Source organism: Garra rufa, chromosome 10 (genome assembly GCF_049309525.1).
Source record: "Garra rufa chromosome 10, GarRuf1.0, whole genome shotgun sequence".
NCBI classification, from domain to species: domain Eukaryota; kingdom Metazoa; phylum Chordata; class Actinopteri; order Cypriniformes; family Cyprinidae; genus Garra; species Garra rufa.
In genome coordinates, this window is record NC_133370.1 from 16698957 (window position 1) to 16714861 (window position 15905).

Genomic DNA, 15905 nt, shown 5'->3' on the forward strand with positions numbered 1-15905 from the left:
TACTATGAGTACTCAGTTAAAGTACTATGGAATATATATTTCGAAGTACCATAATATTACCATGCAGTACTATCACTGTACTGAAAGTACCATGGTACTACCATAGTATTTTAGGATGTATACTTTGGTATTACTGCGGTATTCTAGGAAGTACCTTCGAGTTGCCATATAAATACTATGAGTACTCCGTGTCAGTACTATGAAATATATTGAAGTAACATAGTATTAACATGCAATACCATCACTGTACTGAAAGTACTACCATAGTATTTTGGAATGTATACATTGGTGATACTGTGGTACTCTTGAAAGTACCTTGGAGTTACCATATAAATACTATGAGTACTCAGTGTCACTACTTTGGAATATATCGAAGTACCACAGTATTACCATGCAATACTATCACTGTACTGAAGTACCATGGTACTACCATAGTATTTTAGGATGTATACATTGGTATTACTACGATATTTTTGGAAGTACCTTTGAGTTGCCATATAAATACTATGAGTACTCAGTGTCCGTTCTTTGGAACATATTGAAGTACCATAGTATTACCATGCGATACGGTCACTGTACTGAAAGTACCACAGTACTACCATAGTTTTTAGGGTGTGTACATTAGTAATACTCCAGTATTCTTGGAAATACCTTTGAGTTGCCATATAAATACTTTGAGTACTCAGTGTCATTTCTATGGAATATATAGATGTACCATAGTATTACCATGCAATACCGTCACTGTACTGAAAGTACAACAGTACTACCATAGTATTTTTGGATGTATACTCTGGTATTACTGTGGTATTCTTGGATTGCTTTGGAGTTAATATATAAATGCTATAAGTACTCAGTTACAGTTCTATAGAATATATATAAGTACCATAGTATTGCATTGTGATACCATTGCTGTAATACTTTTTTGGACATGGTACCATAGTAATACCACAGTTTTTGCTCTTGTTCTAGGATCAGTTACACTGTACTGAATATAACAGAAGTTAAATGTAATCAACATCCAATAGTAATTCAATTTTTTTTGTGTGTACGTGTGTATATATATCAACATACTTTGGTATAATGATTTGGTATTAATGTTCTGCAAAGGGTGTTTAGGTTTTTTTTTTTTCCAGCATGCCTTTGTTTGTGTGTGCATGCTTGTACTTGTGTGTGAACCCTCATTACCATTGTCCAATTTCCACATATCTGTTACTGTAAAAACAATTTGCTCCTGCTCTTGGCTGCAAATAGATTAATTTACACAGTGTAGGCTCCAAATTGGGAAGCTTGGGAGAGGTCACTCTTTAGTTGACTTTTGTCCCCGGAGGGCACGGTCTAATTCCTGCTCTAATTACTCACTCTGTCAGCCTGTAATTTATAGTCACCTTCCAGAGCACCAGAGGCCCGTCGCCACCTCTGTTAGCGTGCCTGCCACCGAACAAACAACACCCGCAAAATACATCCACCACTACACACAGCAAGATGTGTCAGATTTCAGTCACAACAGTTTTGTGTCTTAATCGTAATCTAATGCCTGCATGCTGGTCACAGTATTTTCCTTGAGTGACGTGTTTTGTGTGATTGGATCATTAGGTCTGTGTTTATGGTGCTTGACTGTTTTCATTTTTAAATTGTGGCCACTGTGTGAACTAAATTTACTTGATAAACAAGGTTTAAGTGTAGAATAGCAATCTGGCTCCAAACGGCCTAATGAATACTGAGAAAGTCACCATGAAGGACATGCCTGCTGGGTTTTTCAGCTATGGTGGAATATTAAAAACTGTAAAATGGTAAAGGCAAATACAAGCTTCCAAAATACGGAGGCAATACCCTAACAGTTTACAAAGGTTTTCTGTAAGCGCACAGTTTAATTTTATTTTATTATTTTATTTATACTACAAGGTTCATTTTCAAATGGGGTTTAACTTCTGTAGCGGCTTTTTTGGTTTGTAGCCAATAAACATATGCAAACCTCAAAAAAGATATAGGAATATCAACTAAAAAAAAGCAAGGTGGAAGTGAAAAATATTGTCAGTAGTAAACTAGTACAGGTAATTTGCCTTTGTCCTCTTGCTCTGTTTGCTTGTACCTGAACATGGCCTTTTTCCTCTTACAAAAAATAGTGTGTGTTTTAAGTGGCACTGGAGAGGAATGAAAATGGAATTGTCACTCTTCATTGGGCCGTGACTTTATATCTCCTTTGTAACTTGCCATATGTAGAAAACAGAGAGGTTTGATTCTGACAGAGAAATATGTCTCTTGTTGTGGTTATGTTGGGGGGAAAAAAACTAAATGCTTTTGTTGGCCATTGTAACAAAATTGTCATTTCAACTAGCTTAGAAAAAATGAATCACAGTTATTAGCAGTGTTCCCAGAAGTCCCTGTTCTTTGTTTTATTTAAATATGTAAATTAAGTACTGCTATGTGTTCAGTTTAGTTACATAAATTGGTTAGTTATACACTTTTTTTAGTTTCATCACTTATGTTTAAATGAATGTTGTCACCAGAGATCCTTGTTGTTTTTGTACTTGATAATAGTAACTTGAGACAAATTTTAAATATTGCCCCCTAAAATAGAATTTAGGTTTCTAACCAGACGTGAAACTACATGAATCCAGTGAGAAGCAATTTGACTGTCTACTCCGGACGTGACACAGACAAAATCAATCAAATATCACAGCCAATCAGAAGCACATGTGGGCGGGCTCTGAAAATGTACAAACAAATTAGATAAGTTTATAATCTAATTAATGGATATTAAACCTTTTTAACATTATTAACAGTACATACTGAGTGACTGAAACAATCTTTTATATAGAATACACTTGTTGGTACTTGATAGTGTGAATAATGTTTGATTTATTTTATTTTTAAGATCTTAGTTAAATGTTCTATTGTTGCTTTCAGTATGGCTATAAATGTCACACAAAATGATATTCAGAATCACATTAGACACGTTTACCACTGAATAAAGCACAATATCAGTACCTGTGATTTTCATTGTCATAGTTTGATTAGAGTCACGTTATACTGGTATTTATGATAATCTTGATATTTAAATGATGAAATATCAGTATCGTGTTAATTAGGGGTGTCACATAGGGTGACCGTATTTTAGTTTTCACAAAAAATTTCATTACCATTCTTAAACTACATATTTTAGTCACCGTTAAGCAGATTAATCATAAACACAGCTAAAAGGCTTCCTACCAAAGTGGCCGTCCTTGACAAAACTTATATCTACCACAGTTTATCACTGGTAGAATGCAAAATGTTTAATACAAGCATTTCAGTCAAATCTAATTTATGCAATATTTCAAACCTTTAACCCACAGGGAAAAAAATCAACCTGCCACAACAGTTTAAAATCAGCCTAATTCCATGGCAAAAAATGTGGATTTGGCAAACCTACATCCAACACGAGTTACATCCAAAGCAATTTAAATACTCTGCATACTGATAGCAACTCCCTGATGCACAAAAATTATATTCAATATTATAATGTTTGTGGGAGTGGGATTAAGAAAACAGTCCTGCACAAGCCTTTAATGGGGTCATCAGATGCACATTTTCCACAAGTTTATATTCTTTAGGGTCTTAATGAAAAGTCTATAATATACTTTGGTTGAAAATTATAAATAGTAGTGTAAAAAAAAAAACACTTTTACCTTGTCAAAATCATCTCTGCAAAAACTCAATTCATTTTATTGCATGGCCCCTTTAAATGCAAATGAGCTCTGCTCGCCCCGCCCCTCTCTGCTGTGGGATTATGAAAGGTAATGTTTACTTTAGCTGCATTTAGCTGCGAATCTTGCCAACTAGCACATTATTAAGAAAGACCATTCGCAAAGATGCATAAAAAACCTTTATACTCACTTCTGCTGTGGGTGAAACTGTATCAGGAATGATGGGTGGATTTTTATCATTGTAGGGTGGTTGTGTAGACAAACTGCCAACAAACATTAATGTTCAAACAACATGTAAAAGTTAGTTTTGCATCCGATGACCCCTTTAATACAAAAACGCGCACAATGAATGGCAACTGTAAAAAAGCAAAAGCCAATACCGGAACATTTTGGGTGATTTAGAAAACCCGACCGGACACATTTTTTTTTTTAGGTCAAAAAAAGAGGACATGTCCAGGAAAAAAGAGGATGTATGGTCACCCTAGTAGTGTATAGAGGGTTTGTACTTACTTCACAATTTAATCCATTACCCGAATGCGCGGCCATATTGGAGATACTCAGATGTAAACAACAGCATGGATTACAAGGTTAATGTACTACTGAATACGTTGTTCTGCTAGTTTATGCTGTTTAATCACAGGAAAAACGTGGAAGCTGCTGAATCATATAGAGAAGAACTTAGTAAGCAGAAAAGGGCGCAATATTTTGACAAACTAAAGTTAATAGGTGACAAAGATACATACAGCATTAATTAAGATATTAACCTAATCTTTCACCTACCTGACCGGAAATGATAGGAACAAACACGAATGTTATCAAGATTCTTGCCCTGGAAATTCTTGGCCTTTTGTTCCTCAGACAGTTTTTTGCACTTTTCTCATTGATTAGTTATAACTTTAGGCAGTCTATTACTATGTTTTTCCCGGGCTGACCAATTAGTACAACCCAAAACATGACAATTATTGATATATTTATACTGTAATGTTAACCGTAGCCTTTATCACTGTATAGAATACTATAAAATAAGAATCAATTCCTAGAAGGAAGTTATTTCAAGTACACTATCGACACTATAACGCACATTTGAAGTAAGAATATGTAGTTATTTTCATAAACTGTGGTAAATTAAAAAGTTGCTTCTAGAATGCAGTGAGTAATCTGTGCAGATATTTAATTTTGTGCAAATATATTTGAACTACAGAGCTCTCAGTTGTACTTTAAGAACAAATCCACATCAAAGCATTGTCCATTTGCTTTGTGTTGCTTTCTCTTTCCAAAGTGTCTCTCCTCACTGCAACTGATCATTTGTGTCTGCCCTGAGGAAAGCCACAGTCAGACCCTCCATCCACATATACATCAGAAGCCACTTACACGGCACAACCAATATCACGGCCCACTGCAGATCTCAAACTTGCTCAGCTGGATCAGTCACCGATCTCTCTCGTATCATCTCAGCCAAAGAACTGTCATTTGTATGTCATTGCAATCAGCAAATTGCAGTGTTTGTCTTCTCGTCACAGCGAATCGAGCCTAGACCTCCATCTGAAAGCGTGTGGTTTGAGGTGTCTCTTTCATTGACTTTTCTCCGTAAGAGGTGCACCATCTAATTTAATTCTATAGGGATGTCCAAGTCAGGTATGAGCGTCTGGCTGAGCTCCATCTGTCGTGGTGAATAACGGCTGCGAGAGAGTATCAGTGCGCAGGTGTCTTGAAGATCTCCTTATGCTTCCAATTGTAGCGTTCCTGGTGATGAGGAGGCAGGTGTGTGGATAACAGTGCCAAGCATGTGCTAGTCGGCACAGCAACAAACTTCCCTAATCAATTACCCAGAATAACCCCTTTGCTGACTTGCATGAGGGCGACGGGAACAGCAGTACTGCTATCTGAAGATCCCTCCCAACCTTGCACACTGTGAGCTTTATCTCTGTCTACTGATTTGCAAACGTTTCTTTCTAGTAATTGATTATGAGATGTGTATCTACACCTCCAAAAAAAGAGGGGAGAGAAAAAGCACTTCTTCACTTGTATTTTTGCCATTCCGTATATAGAATGAATCATTCCTCCCACAAGGCCATTTGAGGGAGCAGATGATGGAACAGATAAAGCAGCTCCTAAAATTAGCCTAATCTGCTGTTCAATCAAGGAAATAATGAAACCTTGAATTGCACCTCCCCATTCAGCTCACAGTTAGAGTCCCTGGACTCCTTGATTAAATGCCACCTCCCAAAAGTTTTCTGCGATAGCCATTTATTCTTTCCAAATTTCTCGGCCGCCTCTTCCTTTGCCGGCTTTTAAGGAGCAGAGAGGTTGCGTTATTATATGCCGTGAGAGTGTTAGTTAGGGACAGTAATAAAAGGTAATATATTACATCCTTTTGACAATGTACAAGATGTCTTGATATTTATTTTCTGCTTGTTTTCTTTCCCCTGTTGACATGTTGACCTATAGAAACAAGAAATCATGGTGAGATATATCGAAGGACCGTAATTTGCTTTGCTATGTGGTGTTGAGGGAGGGAGTGTTCCCATTTCTAGAGAGCATTTTATAGGAAAAATACTGGGAAATGCTCCCATGCTGGGAGATTCATTAATACGTTTCATCTGTTTTCTCAGAAAACTGCTTTTTTTGAACATTTAGGAATATACTTGCATTATTGATTAGCCTCAAGGCTGAAACTCATGGACTAAAATCCAAAAGCCCTTTTTTAATTTTGATAGATGGAAATGTAATTATTTAGATGGAAAGTGTGTAAATTAAGATTTAAAACAATCTAAAATCTGATAAATAGTACATTTATAATTTTTTTTTGCCACGCATTAATGCATGGACACTTTCATGAACATTTTTATGATAATGATGATACAAACAGGTCTTTAAATCAAATAACTGATTTGTGAAAATGAATTAGCTGTGTTTCTGCTAATGATGGTTAAATCAGAGACAATATATTTATGCCAAAGTCTTTATGCTGTCTTCTGATTATGACTAAATAAAAAGCATTAAAAAGCATTTAAATCTTTTATAGTGTTGCTTAAAAATGGCTTTTTTTGGGGGGTTGAATGTTAGTTAGCCGCTCCATGCAAAATCAGATGCTTTCGGAATTATAATTATGTAGCATATTATATTATATATTATTATTTAATAAAATATTCTCTCTTTTCTTATTTTGGAAGCTGTGATACTTTTTTCAGGAGTCTTTGATGAATAATAAATTAAAGAAAAGAACAGAACAGCATTTATTCAAAATAGAAATCGTTTGTAACAATATCCGCTCCCATTCAAAGTTTTATTCGAACAAATTAATACTTTTATTCAGCGAGGATCAGTTACATTGATAAAAAGTGATAGTAAAGACTTATCATGTTGCAAAAGATTTCTATTATGAATAAATGCTGTTCTTTTTAACTTTTTATCCTGAAGAAATTATCAGTTTCCAAAAAATATTAACAGCACAACTGTTTCCAGCATTGATAATAAATCAGCATATTAGAATGATTTCTGAAGGATCATGTGACACTGAAGACAGTTAAAATTCAAGCATGGATGTTTGTGTACAATGACTGTATGATTTTGAGATTCATCTTTTCACAACTGAAGGACTCATATGCAACTGTTACAGAAGGTTCAAACATTCACTGATACTTCAGAAGGAAAAGCTATGCATTAAGAGCCAGGGGTATAAACTTTTGAACAGAATGAAGATGTGTACAGTTTTCTTATTTTGCCTAAATATCATCTTTTGTTTCCATTTAGTACTGCCCTTCAGAAGCTACAAAAGATTCTTACATGTTCCCCAGAAGACAAACTAAGTTCAATTTACCCTGATCTTCAAATTCAAAAAGTTTTCACCCCCTGGCAGCGTTGTTTTTTCTTCTTCTGAAGCATCAGTGAGTGTTTGAACCTTCTGTAATAGTTGCATACGAGTCCTTCAGTTGTCCTCTGTGTGAAAAGATGGATCTCAAAATCATACAGTCAAAGGGTTCAAATAAACAAAAATGCTGAAAAAAAAACAAAGAATTGTGGGGCCTAAAGGGTTTTTGTGAAGAACAGCAGGCAGTTTAACGGTTCAGGACAAACAAGGGACTCGTGAACAACTATCAATTATCAAACTATCAATTTTTATTTTCTGTTGTGGACTATATGTAAGCATCTTTTATGTGAAATATCTTATTTAGGTCAGTACTAAATAAAAAATAACATCAATTTTGTGTGATCCCTCTTATTTTGGTAAAATAACTTTTTTAGATTCTGCAAGGTGTATGTAAACTTTTGACTTCAACTGTATATGTATATGTATGTGTGTCTGTGTTTGTGTGTATATATATATATATATATATATATATATATATATATATATATATATACACACACACACACACACACCTCACCCAACCCTAGTTAGAGAGCAGCATCTCAGTGTATTGCAAGCCTTATCTGAGCAGCAGCACAAGCCTGCAAACACAATGCATTAATGTTGAATGAGGAACAGGCCTGTACGCCGCAGCCTGCGAGGCATTTCTTTCTCGCAGCCAACATGACTCAATGATGCTTGTGTATGTAGAAAGAGACGTATAGTTCTAGGTGTGATATGTGTTGCAGCTCTTGCTTATTGTCAAACTCTCATTTATTTGTTTGCTTTGAAGGTCGTGGATGCAGTTTGTTGACAGGGGAACAGATTAAAAATGTTTAGAGCAAAAAAAACGTGAAGAGCGAGGGAGGGATGGGGGTGGTGGAGGAGGCCAAATGTAAGCGTGTTTTAATCCTTGGCGGCGTGTGCCTTTGTGTGCTGAAAATCATCTGCTGTCAGGCCAAGATTAATGCTTCATGTGTGCGTTTCATTAGCAGCAAAGCATGCACATGTTCACACAGCACCGTGTTCTGTTCGGTCCTCGGCGGACGTGTAATGAGGTCGAGAACGGACAGAGTCTGCAGAGGTTGACAGGCCATCAGCACTCTTATAAATGGCAGTCCAAAGCATGTTCAGTCTGTTTAGAATAGCTGAGTAGAATAGCGACTAGCTGGCCAACAACGTTGGTGACGTTTATTAATTTTAGATTTTTTTATTTTTTTTTATTTCTCAGCTTTTGTATTTACAGCAGCTCTCATGACAGAGACCCTACATATAAAATGTGAATGAATGCAATAAATGCAAAAAATACACTGCTGTTTAATTCTATTTTTAGTGTATATATTTTTTTTCACAGTTTGTTATTGCTGGATGCTACTGGAATGAGTTCATATCATTTGAAGTTAAAATGTAAGGTTAATTATGAGATACTTATTTTCAAAAATCTAAATAATAATAATAATAATAATAATAATAATACAACCCTTTTGGAGATTGATTGATTGATTGATTGATTGATTGATTGATTGATTGATTGATTGATTGATTGATTGATTGATTGATTGATTGATTGATTGATTGATTGATTGATTCATTCATTCATTCATTCATTCATTCATTCATTCATTCATTCATTCATTCATTCATTCATTCATTCATTCATTCATTCATTCATTCATTCATTCATTCATTCATTCATTCCAGATAGAAAATGTATGGAAATTATTGAATTATGTAGATATAAAGTATATAATTTAAGACTTAAATTATAGGTATAAAATAGTAAATAGTATAGTAAATAGTAAATCATTTTTTCCATTTAACATATGAAAAAGGACATATTGTGACTTCTGTGAACAAATTCACGCGTCTGTTTATTAGTAAATTGTTTTTTTTTTTCATACATTTTAACACATGAAAAAGGACATAATGTGACTTTAGTGAACAAGTTCATGGTTCCGTTCATTAGTAAAAACAAATTCCATGCATTTTAACATATGAAAAAGGACATGTTGTGACTTGTGTAAACAAATTCATGGTTCCATTCATTAGTAATTAATTTTTTCCATACATTTTAACAATTGAAAAAGAGCATATTGTGACTTCCGTGAACAAATTCATAGTTCTGTTCATTAGTAAATCATTTTTTTCCATATATTTTGATTAAAGGTAAAAAAAAAAAAATAACAAAAAATACAGCTAACTAACACAGTAAAACATGATATAAACATGATAACATAATAAAAAAACATGATTTTTGAAAATGGAAAAAAAAAAGTTATCTGTTTTGGCAAATAAACTCATATTGTGACTTCTGTGAACAAACTCGCGATTTCATTCATTATTAAATATTTTTTCCATATATTTTAACAAATGAAAAAAGGACATACTGTGACTGTTGAGAACAAATTTATGCTTATATTCGTTAATAAATAATACTTTTTTTTCATACATTTTTATCATATGAAAAATTACATATTGTAACTTCTGTAAACAAATTCACGTTTCTGTTCATTAGTAAATATTTTTTTTCATTCATTTTAGCGTATGAAAAAGGACATATTGTGACTTCTGTGAACAAATTCACAGTTTTGTTCATTAGTAAATAGTTTTTTCATTAATTTTAACCAAGTGGCAACCTCCCGCTCTCTCTATTGAAACCAATACCAATACTTAAACTGCAATTCATCGACTGGCCGCTAGAGACTGGCTGCAAAAGGTGTTTTTGGTCTGTATAGCTAATTTTGCCCCTCCTGTCACCTGTGAGGGGGGTGAATTTTTTTTTATTACTTATCTGTTTAAGTTTTATTAAGCCTTAAAGCTCTGCATAATTAAGGGCGTGGTCACTTGAGTGACAGGTGGATTGCCGCTGCTGTCACCAGTGTCGTGCTAGGTGGGCGTGGTTTCAGCAACCAGCTCCACCTACGTCCCGCCTCTTTGCACATTTTCAATTATCCGGGGGTGACGTGCGGTGACACGATTCCAAGATGGTGATGACCAACTCCTGCCCACTATGAGCTTCAAAAACGCTCTTCAGGAACCTATGGATGACGTCACGGATGCTATGTCCATATTTTTTACAGTCTATGATTTTAACTTATGAAAAAGGGCATAAATGTTCATTTGCAAAAAACAGATAACTCATCAATTTTCAAAAATCATGTTTTTTCATTGTGCATTCCAATTAATCCCAATCAAACTGCAGTTGGGTTATTTTGATATAAAGTAAAAATAACCAAAAATATAGCTAACTAACACAATAAAACATAATAGAAACATGATAACATAATAAAAACATTATTTTTGAAAATCTGTTTTGGCAAATAAACTCTTCATGTTGTGACCTCCGTGAAGAAATTCACGCTTTCATTTATTAGTAAATACTTTTTCAATACATTTTAACAAATGAAAAAAGGACATACTGTGACTGTTGTGAACAAATTCATGCTTCCATTCGTTAACAAATAATATTGTGACTTTCATGAACAAATTAAGACTTACATTTATTAGTAAATAGTTTTACCATACATTTTAACAGGACACTGTGTGACTTCTGTGAACAAATTCATGGTTCCGTTCATTAGTAAATATTTTTTTTCCATGCATGTATGAAAAAGGACATATGTGACCCTGGACCACAAAACCAGTCTTAAGTCGCTGTGGTATATTTGTAGCAATAGCCAAAAATACATTGTATGGGTCAAAATTATTGATTTTTCTTTTATGCCAAAAATCATTAGGAAATTCAGTAAAGATGATGTTCCATGAAGATTTTTTGTAAAATTCCTACTGTAAATATATCAAAATGTAATTTTTGATTAGTAATATGCATTGTTAAGAACTTAATTTGGACAACTTTAAAGGTGATTTTCTCAGTATTTTGATTTTTTTGCACCCTCAGATTTCAGATATTCAAATAGATGTATCTCGGCCAAATATTGTCCTATCCTAACAAACCATACATCAATAGAAAGCTAATTTATTGAGCTTTCATATGATTTATACATCTCAGTTTTGTAAAATTTAACCTTATGACTGGTTTTGTGGTCCAGGGTCACATATTGTGAAGGGAAAGTATATTTCACTTATATCATTGTTATTTTATTTCTATTATATGTATCTACTTTAAAGCACCATTGCTACCCCCACTGCTATTTTTAGATGAATGCCTTTGACTGTTGTGGTTTTGTTTTTAGTAAACATCTCGCCAGTTGTTTGACTCGTATAAAATGTGTCTCAAGACCCCTTTGTTCGAGACTATTCTGTTGTGCTTCATTTAGGTTTTATTTATTTATTTGAACAGAAGAATGTTTTTTGTTAATGGCCCCTAAGGAACACACATCTGATATGTAGTTTTGCACATCCTCAGTTTAGTTTAAACATGTATGTAAATGCAGAAAGCAAATTCAGTGATGTATTAACTGGTTGCTACATATCGAAGTGCCCATCTCCAAAATTTGATGAACAGTTTAGCATATTTGCAATCTACATATTCTGCTCATGGCTTTTTGCACACAATTACATTGCAATTAACAAGCTTCAAGTGTTGTCCACATGTTTACACACTGCAGGCTATTCGTTTTCATACTCTGAACAGAAGCCCAGTTTTTAGAGAGCCGATGCATGAGCTGTTTAATTAACCAGCGCTAATGCTGCTGTTTTCATGCATCGCTGACACTGGACATTGCTTAGGCTTTCTAAATTGCATGAACTTATTTTTGCATTTTCATTTCTGGAAACTTTTTGAAGAGTCTTTTTTCTCTAATGACTTGGCAACACAATTACAATTTTTGCTTTTTTGTTTTGAGAAAACACCAGGTATTCTATTACAACCTAAATCCTTTGTTAAAACAGTCATTGCCAAAATGTTTCTATTCAATTCTATTCTATTATGCAAGTGGCTCAAATCCCAACCTTTTTTAAGCCAACTGACAATGACAGCCAGTGATCGCTATGCACTTTCATTTAATTGGCTGTTTTATTTCAAAACATCCCAGAACCCCTCTCGTGGTTCTGTATTTCAACACAAGTGGCCAAACGAGAAAAATGGCCAAGAGACTGAATGGCACTTTGTGTTGAGTGTGTGAGTTTGTGTGTGTTTGTCTGTGTGTGCATGTTTGTGACTTTGAAAAGGACAGAAAAAGGTTAGGCTGATAGAGTGAGATTGCAGCCGAAAGAAAGGAAAAATAGAGAGGTTTTTGAAGAGTCCAGTGAGATGGAGATAAAGAGAATATCTATTCTAGAAAAGGAGAGATAAGAGAACGAGAGGAATAGAGGTGTGGAGTGAGATCTGTCCCCAGAGGCAGCAGTTAGGTGGAGAGAGAGCTTGTCTCTGGAGACCTGGGCTCTTCTCTCCATTAACTCCCCTCTGCAGTAGCTCAGCATCATCCACCCAGGCAGCTTCAGCTCAGTATGCTGTTCATCATGACGGCACGTGGAATATAAATAAGCATGTTTACTGCACTATGCTAGCAAATTATCATTATGACATTACTGGGGCTTTGATAATCACCATTCAGTTACCTGTAAATGCTAGCAGGTGGCAGGAGTTAATCTTAATTAAATTGGGATTTTATTGATTTTTTTGAGTGTCATTTATTCACGTTTCTAATTACAGCACAGTGGAACAAAATTTCTTAAGAAATAAAAAGATGAATTGTTTTCAAGTTCATCTTAACAGTGTGGCACACTTCAGTTGTGAAAGCTGGCTGTCTGGCAGCAGTGTTTTAGTATTATTTATATACTGTTATGATATCGATTTATATTTTGAATTGAATCATATTGATGTTTTTTGTAGTTTACATTTTAGTAATATTGTGGTGTACTTTTTGTCATCTTTTATCTTTATTTTTAGTTGTTTTTAACTTCCTCTTGACAATCTTAATATGGTACTGATGCAAAAAAAAAAGTAAGACATTGCAATGGAAAGTGTCATATATTTGCATTTCTGTTCACACAGTGCGTTCACACATTGCACGGCACAATGGAACAAAATGTCTCAAGAAAAGTAAAGCTGAATTGTTTTTAACTTTGTCTTGACAATCATAGCAATGTGACACTGATTTAAAAAAAAAACGCGAGAGACATAGCAATTGTCTAAGTTTTCTTTCTTTCTTTCTAAGTTGGCCTAGTGCCAGTGTTTTAGTATTGTTTATATACTAGTATTTATTCATATTTTAGATCAAATCAAATCGATTTTTTCAGTTGTTTAAGTTTGATCTTTTTTATTATGTTATTTTTATTATTTATTTTTAAATGTCTGTTTAGCTTTAGTTTATTAAGTAATTTTAGTACTTTATTTAAGTTTTTCATCTAATATATAATTTATTTTATTTCAGTTTTTAATTTAGTTTTTTAAACATGTAGATAATAGTTTTTTATATATTTTTTATATAATTTAGTTTTTTTTTTTTAAGTTTACTTCACAATAACAACACTAGGAACATTATGTAAATGGAGAAGATTGCATTGTGTGTAAATTGCCCCTTAATGACTAATCCATCCCTTATGAATATTAACCATAGTTTTACTGCAAAAAAAACTGGTTACTGTAGTTAAAAACCATGGTTAATTTTCATAAGGGTTCAATATTTCCCACCTGATATGACGAAAACGTACCTGTAATGTATGTTTTGTGACATATTCGATGTAAAAGGTCCACTGATGTTCATCCAATTGTTAAACCAACATGAGACAGGTTTTATGTGACGATGGTTTTGTATGTTACCTCAGTTCAGATGTGAAATGTCCATTGAGTGTCGCTGTAAGTCTAATGTCCCATGACGTTTTAAAATAACGTACCATCTGCACTACACCTAAACCTATCTGATAGTATAAACAAGAGTAAATGTGACATAAAAACACTATCACAAGCATGCCGCTTTAGCTTTTTCGATCTTTCATCTTTCAGGTTTTTCATTAGAGTCTTGTTTTTCATTGGATTCGTACCCATCTGTTTTCATCATGAGATCAGGTAGCATTGAGCTGTGGTGTTCATGTGACCCATGCAAGTTCATATTTGGCTTTACCAGTTCCTCTTCCCCCTCTTCTCCCCTTCTTCTTTCTGCTATTCCCACAAATAAAGTGGCAAAAGGTCAAAACAGTGCAATTAAATGTGGCTGGGATCTTTAAGCCTGTTTCACCATTATGCTGAATGACTGTCAAAGTAGCGGAAGACAATCTATCCTCAGCATTTACATATTTTTTCCTAATAGGTTTGCTTTTAGTCTTTTCTTTAACAATGCATAGCCTCCAGTTGTTATATATGACGGTGTAAATGCCAGAAAAAGAAATAATGAAGTGTAGAAGAATTTTAAATGGCTCTGATTGGTTTGCTTTGATGTGTTAAAGTGATCTGATGTTTCTCATACTCGTAAATCTTTGTCCTTATAATTAGTGTCTGATCATAATTATACCTAATTAATGTAATAGGACAGATGACAAATGATGTATAGTATAGCTAATGATGGCAAATTAAGTTAAATCTCTGTTTCATTAAGGGCATGTGAACGTGAACTGAAAACCTAATGTTGGTTGATTTAACCTATAGAAGTGCAGATATAATTTGAGATAAGAAAACAAACCTGATGGACTTACTGGAGTTGTATCTTATATATAGACACAATGTGTCCTGTTTTTAGTTTTTAGTTTAGATTGACCCAAACAAGATACTGGGAAAGTTTTATTGGGAATTTTAAGCTTTATTTTTTAAGTCAAGCCCAAAATTATTCATACCCCTGGCAAATTCTGACTTAGTTACTTTTATTCAACCAGCAAGTTTTTTTTTGACCGGAAATGACACAGGCTTCTCCCAAAAGATAAGACGATGTACAAGAGGCATCATTGTCGAAGAAAATATTTCTCAGCTTTTATTTACATTTGAACAAAAAGTGGCATGTCCAAAAATATTCATACCCTTTTAACTGTCACAGTCTATGGGAAAATCCAAAGTTCTATACCATTCCAAATAGTCCAAGCTGTTCTAAAGCATCCTAATTACCCTGATTCACTGGGAACAGCTGTTTTAATCAACTCAACAGGTGAAAAACAGAAGCTCTCTGCTGTTGGTCTGTGGACCTGCGGCTGCGCATTGTGGCTGCTCACAAGTCAGGAAAGGGCTATAAGACCATATCTAAATGTTTTGAAGTTCCAGTGGCTACAGTGCAAAGTATTATTAAAAAAAATACAAGATGTTCCGCACTGTGAAAAATCTCAGAGGACGTGGTCGGAAGCTTGAAGTGACACCTGTGCTGGCCAGGAGGATCCAAGGATCACCACCAAGGCCATCCTGATGATTCTGGGCTCTGCTGGTGGCAAATATCTCAAGGCAGACAGTCCAATGGAAACTGCACACCGCTGGGTTCCACGGACGC

At 34.5% G+C, this 15905-nt stretch overlaps 1 protein-coding gene across 1 annotated transcript in view; it reads left to right on the forward strand.

The window, feature by feature from the left end:
• Positions 1–15905, forward strand: part of clstn2a (calsyntenin 2a) — a 284841-nt gene that overhangs the window by 231016 nt on the left and 37920 nt on the right. The window lies entirely within an intron of this gene.